The sequence below is a fragment of the Pelecanus crispus genome, chromosome W (genome assembly GCF_030463565.1).
Source record: "Pelecanus crispus isolate bPelCri1 chromosome W, bPelCri1.pri, whole genome shotgun sequence".
Classification (NCBI taxonomy): domain Eukaryota; kingdom Metazoa; phylum Chordata; class Aves; order Pelecaniformes; family Pelecanidae; genus Pelecanus; species Pelecanus crispus.
Window position 1 is genome coordinate 2,679,540 of NC_134675.1, and position 11,665 is coordinate 2,691,204.

Genomic DNA, 11,665 nt, shown 5'->3' on the forward strand with positions numbered 1-11,665 from the left:
ACAACCAGGTTCTCTACCCGGGCAGCAATATCTTGCCACAATGTGGCAGCCCAGATGGGTTTCCCTCTGCGCTGCCAGTTGCTCTGCTTCCATTGCTGCAACCACCCCCACAGGGCATTTGCCACCATCCATGAGTCAGTATAGAGATAAAGGCCTGGCCACTTTTCTCGTTCAGCAATATCTAAAGCCAGCTGGATGGCTTTCACCTCTGCAAACTGACTCGACTCCCCTTCTCCTTCAGCAGTTTCTGCCACTTGTCGTATAGGACTCCGTCCAGCAGCTTTCCACCTCCGATGTTTTCCCACAAGACGACAGGACCCATCAGTGAACAGGGCATATTGCTTCTCATTTTCTGGCAATTTATTATACAGTGGGGCTTCTTCAGCACGTGTCACCTCCTCCTCTAGTGATATTGTGAAGTTTTTTTTTTTCTGGCCAGTCCATGATCACTTCCAAGATTCCTGGGCGACTGGGGTTTCCTATTCGAGCCCGTTGCGTGATTAGTGCAACCCACTTACTCCATGTAGCATCGGTTGCATGATGCGTAGAGGGGACCCTCTGTCCTGGTTTCGGCTGGGATAGAGTTAATTTTCTTCCTAGCAGCAGGCATAGTGCTGTGTTTTGGATTTAGTAGGAGAAGAATGTTGATAACATGCTGATGTTTTTAGTTGTTGCTGAGTACTGCTTATGCTAGTCAAGGACTTTTTCAGCTTCCCATGCTCTGCCAGGCGCACAAGAAACTGGGAGGGGGCACAGCCAGACTAGTTGATCCAAACTGACCAAAGGGCTATTCCATACCATATGATGTCATGCTCAGTATATAAACTGGGGGGGTTGGCCAGGGAGCAGCGATCGCTGCTCGGGAACTGTCTGGGTATCGGTCGGTGGGTGGTGAGCAATTGCATTGTGCATCACTTGCTTCGTGTATCATTATTATTATTATCATTATTATACTGTTACTATTAGCATTACTATTTTACTTTATTTCAATTATTAAACTGTTCTTATCTCAACCCAGGAGTGTTTCTCACTCTTACTCCTCCAATTCTCTCCCCCATCCCATCGGGGTAGGGGGAGTGAGCGAGCGGCTGCGTGGTGCTTAGTTGCTGGCTGGGGCTAAACCACGACACCCTCCCTTTGAACATCCAGCCCAGCACCGGCAGTCGGGGTACCAGCAGGAGCTGTGCTTCAGTACCAACCACTTCTGAAGCAGCTCGAACCCCTTCATATGCTGCCAGTATCTCTTTCTCAGTTGGAGTATAGCGGGCTTCAGATCCTCTGTATCCCCTGTCGTGGTTGCCATAGTTTATTACAAAATTCAGATGAATTGCTTAAAGAAACAAAACACAAAAAAAGAGAAAAGAGAAAAAGCAAGTGACTAGAGCATCAAAGAAGCTTAAACCGCAGCTCCAGAACACTGGTCATGAGAAGAAGCTGCTGACAGTTCACCTCTCTTTGTCCTTGTCTAAAAGCTTACTTAAAAATCAGAGAGATCGAGGCCAGTAAGAGTTATGCAACAAATATTTGATGTCCGTTTGGTTAAAAAAAGCAATATGGTTTCACTTCAAACATGTAATTCTTCTCTTGACTTTTTTTCTTTCTACCTGGCTTAATTCCTCAGCAATAAATAAATGTTTTTTAAAATAAACTGGTTTAACAAAAAGCAACAACAAAAAAGTTACATTTCTAGGTATTTAAACAGCTTTGTACTTAACAGCTTAAATTTTTAGCTTCCCGAGCTCTGCCAGGTGCACAAGAAACTGGGAGGGGGCACAGCCAGAATAGTTGATCCAAACTGATCAAAGGGCTATTCCATACCATATGACGTCATGCTGAGTATATAAGCTGCGGGGAGTTATTACTACTATTTTATTTTATTTCAATTATTAAACTGTTCTTCTCTCAACCCATGAGTTTTCTTACTTTTGCCCTTCTGATTCTCTCCCCCATCCCACCGGGGAGGGGAGGGTGGGCAAGCAGCTGTGTGGTGCTTGGTTGATGACAGGGGCTAAACCACAACAGTCCTTTTTGGCGCCCAACGTGGCGCTACGAAGGCTTTGAGATAATAACAAATTAACCAGAGCTTATTAAGAAATTTGGATCTGTTAAGAGCTGCGGGTCACGATATTGACTCATCTGTTCTCGAATTAGTTCATCTGATCTGCACCATGCTCCTTTTTTTGCTGTACATGTTAAAGATCGGTGTTCGGTTTTGCAGTTTGTTGTGCTCTGCAGTGATTAGTGATGTTTTGCCTGGGAGATCTGTTATTAAAACACTGGCCTTGAGCATTATCTGGTATTCGGATTTTGTACTAAAACCATTACTGTACTTCGGGTACAACCTCAAGGAGACAATTAGCAATTATACTTCTTCCTCAGAGAGGTTTGTTGTGGAGGAAATACAGAATGGCAAATTCACTACCTTCAGGCACCAACAGTGGATGAAGTGGCTGGCCAACTCCGGGAATACGAAGAAAGTATCTCTTCCTCTCTACGGGCCTGTGTCTCGGCTGTGGAAAAACTGTCTGAAAAAATAGGCCGAGAGTTCCAACAACTCAGAGAGGATCTGTCCTACTCCCCACCTGTACGGAGCAGTATCTCAGCCATTAGGAGTCAACGTCCTTATGTTCAAGAGAGAGGATGGAGAGGATACACACCACGGGGCACCCTGTGGTTTTACCTGCATGACCACAGAGAGGACATGAGGAAGTGGGATGGAAAACCCACCTCGACCCTAGAGGCACGGGGGCATGAGTTGCAAGGAAAAACTATTACAAAAGGCGGTTCTCCCAGGAAAATTGCAGATCCAGTTTCTAGTGAGCAGTTCCCCAGACAGAGTAAGAGGGCTAATTTTACTTCCGACCTTGATCAGGGGACTTTTGATTCACATTTACAGGAAGTGAACAGTGAATACTGTGACCAGTGGTAGAGCGGCCCTGCCTCCAGCCACGTGGAGGAAAGGGACGATCGGGTTTACTGGACTGTGTGGATTCGATGGCCTGGAATGTCAGACCCACAGGAGTAGAAGGCTCTAGTGGACACTGGTGCACAGTGTACCCTAGTGCCATCAAGCTACAGAGGGGCAGAACCCATCTGTATTTCTGGAGTGACAGGGGGATCCCAACAGCTCACTGTACTGGAGGCTGAAGTGAGCCTAACTGGGAATGAGTGGCAGAAGCACCCCATTGTGACTGGCCCAGACGCTCTGTGCATCTTTGGCATAGACTGCCTCAGGAGAGGGTATTTCAAGGACCCAAAAGGGTACCGGTGGGCTTTTGGTATAGCTGCTTTGGAGACAGAGGAAATTAAACAGTTGTCCACTTTGCCCGGTCTCTCGGAGGACCCTTCGATTGTAGGGTTGCTGAAGGTTGAGGAACAACAGGTGCCGATCGCTACCACAACTGTGCACCGGCAGCAATATCGCACCAACAGAGACTCCCTGATTCCCATCCATAACCTGATCCGTCGACCGGAGAGCCAGGGAGTGATCAGCAAGACTCGCTCACCCTTTAACAGTCCCATATGGCCAGTGCGAAAGTCTAATGGGGAGTGGAGACTAACAGTGGACTATCGTGGCCTGAATTTTCTTCCTAGTAGCAGGCACAGTGCTGTGTTTTGGAGTGTTTCTCAGTCTTACTCCTCCGATTCTCTCCCCCATGCCATCAGGGCAGGGGGCGTGAGCAAGCGGCTGCGTGGTGCTGAGTTGCTGGCTGGGGCTAAACCACGACAGCAATTAAAAATAATTCTAAAAGTAGTTCCTCAGGGCTTGGTTTGCAGCAGTTCTGAAGTTTTATGATTTCTTGTATTTTCATTTGGAAAGATGATCCCCTTTAGCCTTTCCCTCAAGCATCGGTGTTAAAGTTTTATTACTTTTTTTTTTTAATATTCTCATGTCTGTGTGTGAACAAAATAACTTATGATGGACTCTCACTGCACTGATAGTTAGAAAATGTAGTGTTGTAAATAGTAGCCGATTGCTAAATTATTCTTGCTGTGCTCTAGGGAATGAGTTTGTCTTTTGACAGTCAGTAAATATGCAGGAAGAATAAAGGGAAGAAGTGAGTCAGCTTTTGTGACTAGGAAGAGTACCTCTTTTCCTCCACTGACAGTTTTAGAAGATTGTACAGCTTTGCTTTTGCTGCTTTAAAAGAAAAAAAATCTTTTGATTCAACATGAAGTACATAAAGGTCCTAGCATTAAAGAAACACTTGACATCATGTTTAAGACACAAAAAATGCAGTACTGCTTCACACGGTAAGGGGTATGGAATTCTTACTGGCAGTAGGTCACTGTCAAATTATGTGACTGGTTTTAGAGGACTAGGTACCTTTCTTATTTGATGGCCAGTTTTCTGCTCCAATCTAAATGTATGATGCATTCTAAAGTAAAATAAATCTGCCTGTAAACATCCATTAAAAAAACTTTATAGGTAGTTTGAAGAAAAACCTTTTAGAAACATGCCAAAAACATTTGTTGCTTGAAACAATTTATTTGCTTTTGAATTTAAATAACTTTCAGTAACAAACCCAATGCCATGGAACATGTTCCAAATTTGAAGTCCCAGTCTCCTGAATGGCATAATAATCTTTTTTGATGTCTGTTTAATGTTTTATTTCACTATATGTCCTCATGTGAATAAAAGCAATTCATAACCAACTAAACGAAAAAGCTACATGATCTTGCAAATACTTCTATGGTTTGATGGCCCTTGAGAACTTTCATAAATTCTGCCAGTGTGAAATACACCCACATGTTATTTAAGCAGTTCTCTAGTAAGGCAAAAAAAGACTGTATAAAATCTGTTTTGTAGTGCATTGTAATGCATAGTCTCTGCATCATAATTCTTTAGTATCTTACTTTAATGTTGGCAACCTTATCAGTAGCAAGGAATACTTTTCTAATCACAGAATGCTTTGGATCGGAAGGGACCTTTAGAGGCCATCCAGCCCACCCCCCCTGCACTGACAGGGACAGCTTTAACCAGATCAGGTTGCTCAGAGCCCCGTCCAACCTGACCTGGAATGTTGCCAGGTGTCGTGGTTTAGCCCCAGCCAGCAACTAAGCACCACGCAGCCGCTCGCTCACTCCCCCTACCCCAATGGGATGGGGGAGAGAATCGGAGGAGTAAGAGTGAGAAACACTCCTGGGTTGAGATAAGAACAGTTTAATAATTGAAATAAAGTAAAATAGTAATGCTAATAGTAACAGTATAATAATGATAATAATAATAATGATACACGAAGCAAGTGATGCACAATGCAATTGCTCACCACCCGCCGACCGATACCCAGACAGTTCCCGAGCAGCGATCGCTGCTCCCCGGCCAACCCCCCCCCAGTTTATATACTGAGCATGACGTCATATGGTATGGAATAGCCCTTTGGTCAGTTTGGATCAACTATTCTGGCTGTGCCCCCTCCCAGTTTCTTGTGCGCCTGGCAGAGCATGGGAAGCTGAAAAAGTCCTTGACTAGCATAAGCAGTACTCAGCAACAACTAAAAACATCAGCGTGTTATCAACATTCTTCTCCTACTAAATCCAAAACACAGCACTATGCCTGCTGCTAGGAAGAAAATTAACTCTATCCCAGCCGAAACCAGGACAGTATCCACCCCTTATTCTATACCATCTACGTCATGCACAGGCCCTCCCCTTTCCAATGTGTTCCAATTAATCACCACCGCTTTCCCTATCTTGATATACACACAGATATCATTCCCTTTGTCTATGGCCCATCCCTCTAAAATGTCCATTGAGTTCATTTAGCCCATGACTTTGGGTTCCATCTGTCATCACAGTCTTTCAGAGCAGGAGAGGTGGTGTGCAGTTGATAGAATCATAGAATCATAGAATCATCTAGGTTGGAAAAGACCTTTAAGATCATCCAGTCCAACCATTAACCTACACTACCAAGCCCACTCTAGACTAATCAAGGGTAGACCAGACTAAACCATATCCCGAAGTGCCACATCTACCCGTTTTTTAAACGCCTCCAGGGATGGTGACTCCACCACCTCTCTGGGCAGCCTGTTCCAATGCCTGACCACCCTTTCCGTAAAGAAATTTTTCCTAATTTCCAGTCTAAACCTCCCCTGGCGCAGCTTAAGCCCATTTCCTCTTGTCCTATCGCTAGCTACTTGGGAGAAGAGACCAACACCCACCTCACTACAACCTCCTTTCAGGTAGTTGTAGAGAGCGATAAGGTCTCCCCTCAGCCTCCTCTTTTCCAGGCTAAACAACCCCAGTTCCCTCAGCCGCTCCTCATAAGACTTGTTCTCCAGACCCTTCACCAGCTTCGTTGCCCGCCTCTGGACACGCTCCAGCACCTCAATGTCTTTCTTGTAGTGAGGGGCCCAAAACTGGACACAGTATTCCAGGTGCGGCCTCACCAGCGCCGAGTACAGGGGGACAATCACCTCCCTGCTCCTGCTGGCCACAGCATTCCTGATACAAGCCAGGATGCTGTTGGCCTTCTTGGCCACCTGGGCACACTGCTGGCTCATGTTCAGCCGGCTATCTACTAACACCCCCAGGTCCTTTTCGGCCAGGCAGCTTTCCAGCCACTCCTCCCCAAGCCTGTAGTGTTGCATGGGGTTGTTGTGACCGAAGTGCAGGACCCGGCACTTGGCCTTGTTGAACCTCATACAGTTGGCCACGGCCCATCGATCCAGTCTGTCCAGGTCCCTCTGCAGGGCCATCCTACCCTCGAGCAGATCGACACTCCCACCCAATTTGGTGTCGTCTGCAAACTTACTGAGGGTGCACTCGATCCCCTCATCCAGATCATTGATAAAGATATTGAACAAGACTGGCCCTAAAACAGAGCCCTGGGGAACACCGCTCGTGACCGGCCGCCAACTGGACTTAACACCATTTATCACTACTCTCTGGGCTCGGCCACCCAACCAGTTCTTTACCCAGCGAAGAGTATGCCTGTCTAAGCCGTGAGCTGCCAGCTTCCCGAGGAGGATATTATGCGAGACGGTGTCAAAAGCTTTGCTAAAGTCGAGGTAGATGACATCCACAGCCTTTCCATCATCTACCAGGCGGGTCACCAGGTCATAGAAGGAGATCAGGTTGGTCAAGCAGGACCTGCCTTTTGTGAACCCATGCTGGCTGGGCCTGATCCCCTGGATGACCTGTACTTGCCGGTGGAGTTCGCTCAAGATGAACCTCTCCATAATCTTCCCCGGCACCGAGGTCAGGCTGACAGGCCTGTAGTTCCCCGGGTCCTCCTTCCGGCCCTTCTTGTAGATGGGCGTCACATTGGCAAGCCTCCAGTCATCAGGGACCTCCCCTGTTAACCAGGACTGCTGATAGATGATGGAAAGTGGCTTGGCAAGCTCCTCTGCCAGCTCCCTCAGTACTCTTGGGTGGATCCCATCCGGCCCCATAGACTTGTGAGCGTCCAGGTGGCATAGCAGGTCATTAACTGCTTCCTCCTGGACTATGAGGGCTCCATTCTGGTCCCTATCCCTATCCTCTTGCTCAAGGGCCTGAGTACCCTGGGGATGACCGGTCTGGCTGTTGAACACAGAGGCAAAGAAGGTGTTAAGTACTTCAGCCTTTTCCTTGTCCTCGGTGACAATGTTCCCCCCCACATCCAGCAAAGAATGGAGATCCTCCTTGGCTCTCCTTTTATTGCTGATGTACTTATAAAAGCATTTTTTATTGTCTTTTACAGCACTGGCCAGATTGAGTTCTAGCTGGGCTTTTGCCTTTCTAATTTCCTCCCTGCAGGACCTAACAAGATCCCTGTACTCCTCCTGAGCTGCCCGCCCCTTCTGCCAAAGGCGGTGTTGGACAGTGTTGGACTGTTGCATGCTGAAGTCAGTTCTCATTCCAACATGGTTTCATCAAAGTTCATTTTCATTAAGCTGGGCAATTCTTACTGCAATACCATTGATGCGGCATATAGCAATCATAATATATAGTATTATATACTTAATATTAACCTACTATATTATTATATTAACATGCAGTTAAGAGATAACATATAGTTAAGAGATAACATACAGTATTATAAAGCAATTAATATTATACAATTGAGTTCATTGGCTATTTTCACCCAAAATCAAATTCCCTTGAGGTATACATTGGGCTTCCCCATCCTTTCGCATCACCCACCAAGTGCACCCAGGTCCTTGAGCAAAAGCAATCCCACGAATGGGTTTGCCTTTGCCAGAGGGGGAAGTAACCCAGACTGTCTTCCCCAGCATATTTTTCATGTGCACTACAGGAACTTTATCTGCTTCTACAGTACGTAAAAGTTTTGATTGGGCAGGGCCAGCTCGATTGGCAGATCCCCTGGTGTTGACTAACCAGGTGGCTTTTGCTAAATGCGTATCCCAATGTTTAAACGTCCCACCACCCATTGCTCTCAGGGTAGTCTTTAACAAACCATTGTATCGCTCAATTTTCCCGGAGGCTGGTACATGGTAAGGGATGTGATACACCCACTCAATGCCGTGCTCTTTGGCCCAGGTGTCTATGAGGTTGTTTCGGAAATGAGTCCCGTTGTCTGACTCGATTCTTTCTGGGGTGCCATGTCGCCACAGGACTTGCTTTTCAAGGCCCAGGATGGTGTTCCGGGCGGTGGCATGGGGCACGGGATATGTTTCCAGCCATCCAGTGGTTGCTTCCACCATGGTGAGCACATAGCGCTTGCCTTGGCGGGTCTGTGGGAGCGTGATGTAATCAATCTGCCAGGCCTCCCCATATTTATATTTCAGCCATCGTTCACTATACCCAAGGGGCTTGAACTGCTTGGCTTGCTTGATTGCAGCGCATGTTTCACACTCATGAATAACCTGTGCAATACTGTCCATAGTTAAGTCCACCCCTCGATCACGAGCCCATTTATACGTTGCATCCCTTCCTTGATGGCCTGAGGCGTCATGGGCCCACCGAGCTATAAATAATTCACCCTTATGTTGCCAGTCCAAATCCACCTGAGCCACTTCAATCTTAGCAGCCTGATCTACTTGCTGGTTGTTTTGATGTTCTTCAGTGGCCCGACTCTTAGGTACATGAGCATCTACGTGACGAACTTTTACAACCAGGTTCTCTACCCGGGCAGCAATATCTTGCCACAATGCGGCAGCCCAGATTGGTTTGCCTCTGCGCTGCCAGTTGCTCTGCTTCCATTGCTGCAGCCACCCCCACAGGGCATTTGCCACCATCCATGAGTCAGTATAGAGATAAAGGACTGGCCACTTTTCTCTTTCAGCAATATCTAAAGCCAGCTGGATGGCTTTCACCTCTGCAAACTGACTCGACTCCCCTTCTCCTTCAGCAGTTTCTGCCACTTGTCGTATAGGACTCCGTACAGCAGCTTTCCACCTCCGATGCTTTCCCACAAGACGACAGGACCCATCAGTGAACAGGGCATATTGCTTTTCATTTTCTGGCAATTTATTATACAGTGGGGCCTCTTCAGCACGTGTCACCTCCTCCTCTGGTGATATTCTAAGGTTTTTTCCTTCTGGCCAGTCCATGATCACTTCCAAGATTCCTGGGCGACTGGGGTTTCCTATTCGAGCCCGTTGTGTGATCAATGCAACCCACTTACTCCATGTAGCATCAGTTGCATGATGTGTAGAGGGGACCCTCCCTTTGAACATCCAGCCCAGCACCGGCAGTCGGGGTGCCAGCAGGAGCTGTGCTTCAGTACCAACCACTTCCGAAGCAGCTCGAACCCCTTCATACGCTGCCAGTATCTCCTTCTCAGTTGGAGTATAGCGGGCTTCGGATCCTCTGTATCCCCGACTCCAAAACCCTAGGGGTTGACCTCGAGTCTCCCCTGGTGCTTTCTGCCAGAGGCTCCAGGTAGGGCCATTCTCCCCGGCTGCGGTGTAGAGCACATTTTTAATATCCTGCCCTGCCCGGACTGGCCCAAGGGCTACTGCATGAACTATCTCACGTTTAATTTGTTCAAAGGCTTGTTGTTGCTCAGGGCCCCATTTGAATTCGTTCTTCTTCCGGGTCACTTGATAGAGAGGGCTTACGATCTGGCTGTAATTTGGAATATGCATTCTCCAAAACCCCACAACGCCTAAGAAAGCTTGTGTTTCCTTTTTGCTAGTTGGTGGGGACATAGCTGTTATTTTGTTGATCACATCCATTGGGATCTGACGACGTCCATCTTGCCATTTTATTCCTAAAAACTGGATCTCCTGTGCAGGCCCCTTGACCTTACTCTGTTTTATGGCAAAACCAGCCTTCAGAAGGATTTGGACTATTTTCTTTCCCTTCTCAAAAACTTCTTCTGCTGTGTTGCCCCACACAATGATGTCATCAATGTACTGCAGATGTTCTGGAGCTTCACCCTGTTCCAGTGCTGTCTGGATCAGTCCATGGCAAATGGTGGGGCTGTGCTTCCACCCCTGGGGCAGTCGGTTCCAGGTGTACTGAACACCCCTCCAGGTAAAAGCAAACTGGGGCCTGCACTCTGCTGCCAAAGGGATGGAGAAAAATGCATTAGCAATATCAATTGTGGCATACCACTTAGCTGCCTTTGACTCCAGTTCATATTGAAGTTCTAGCATGTCTGGCACGGCAGCACTCAGCGGCGGTGTAACTTCGTTCAGGCCACGATAGTCCACTGTTAGTCTCCACTCCCCATTAGACTTTCGCACTGGCCATATGGGACTGTTAAAGGGTGAGCGAGTCTTGCTGATCACTCCCTGGCTCTCCAGTCGACGAATCAGGTTATGGATGGGAATCAGGGAGTCTCGGTTGGTGCGATATTGCCGCCTGTGCACAGTTGTGGTAGCGATCGGCACCTGTTGTTCCTCAACCTTCAGCAACCCTACAATCGAAGGGTCCTCTGAGAGACCGGGCAAGGTGGACAACTGTTTAATTTCCTCCGTCTCCAAGGCAGCTATACCAAAAGCCCACCGGTACCCTTTTGGGTCCTTGAAATACCCTCTCCTGAGGTAGTCTATGCCAAGGATGCACGGAGCGTCTGGGCCAGTCACAATGGGGTGCTTTTGCCACTCATTCCCAGTTAGGCTCACTTCAGCTTCCAGTACAGTTAGCTGTTGGGATCCCCCTGTCACTCCAGAAATACAAATGGGTTCTGCCCCTCTATAGTTTGATGGCATTAGGGTACACTGTGCACCAGTGTCCACTAGAGCCTTCTACTCCTGTGGGTCTGACGTTCCAGGCCATCGAATCCACACAGTCCAGTAAACCCGGTTGTCCCTTTCCTCCACCTGGCTGGAGGCAGGGCCCCTCTAACACTGGTCACAGTATTCGTTGTTCACTTCCTGTAAATGTGAATCAAAAGTTCCCTGATCAAGGTCGGAAGTAAAATTAGCCCTCTTACTCTGTCTGGGGAACTGCTCACTGGAAACTGGAGCTGCAATTTTCCTGGGAGAACCGCCTTTTGTAATAGTTTTTCCTTGCAACTCACGCACCCGTGCCTCTAAGGTTGAGGTGGGTTTTCCATCCCACTTTCTCATGTCCTCTCCATAATCACGCAGGTAAAACCACAGGGTGCCCCGTGGTGTGTATCCTCTATATCCTCTCTCTTGAGCATAGGGACGTTGACTCCTAATGGCTGAGACACTGGTCCGTGCAGGTGGGGAGTAGGACAGATCCTCTCTGAGTTGCTGGAACTCTTGGCACATTTTTTCAGACAGTTTTTCCACAGCCAAGACAC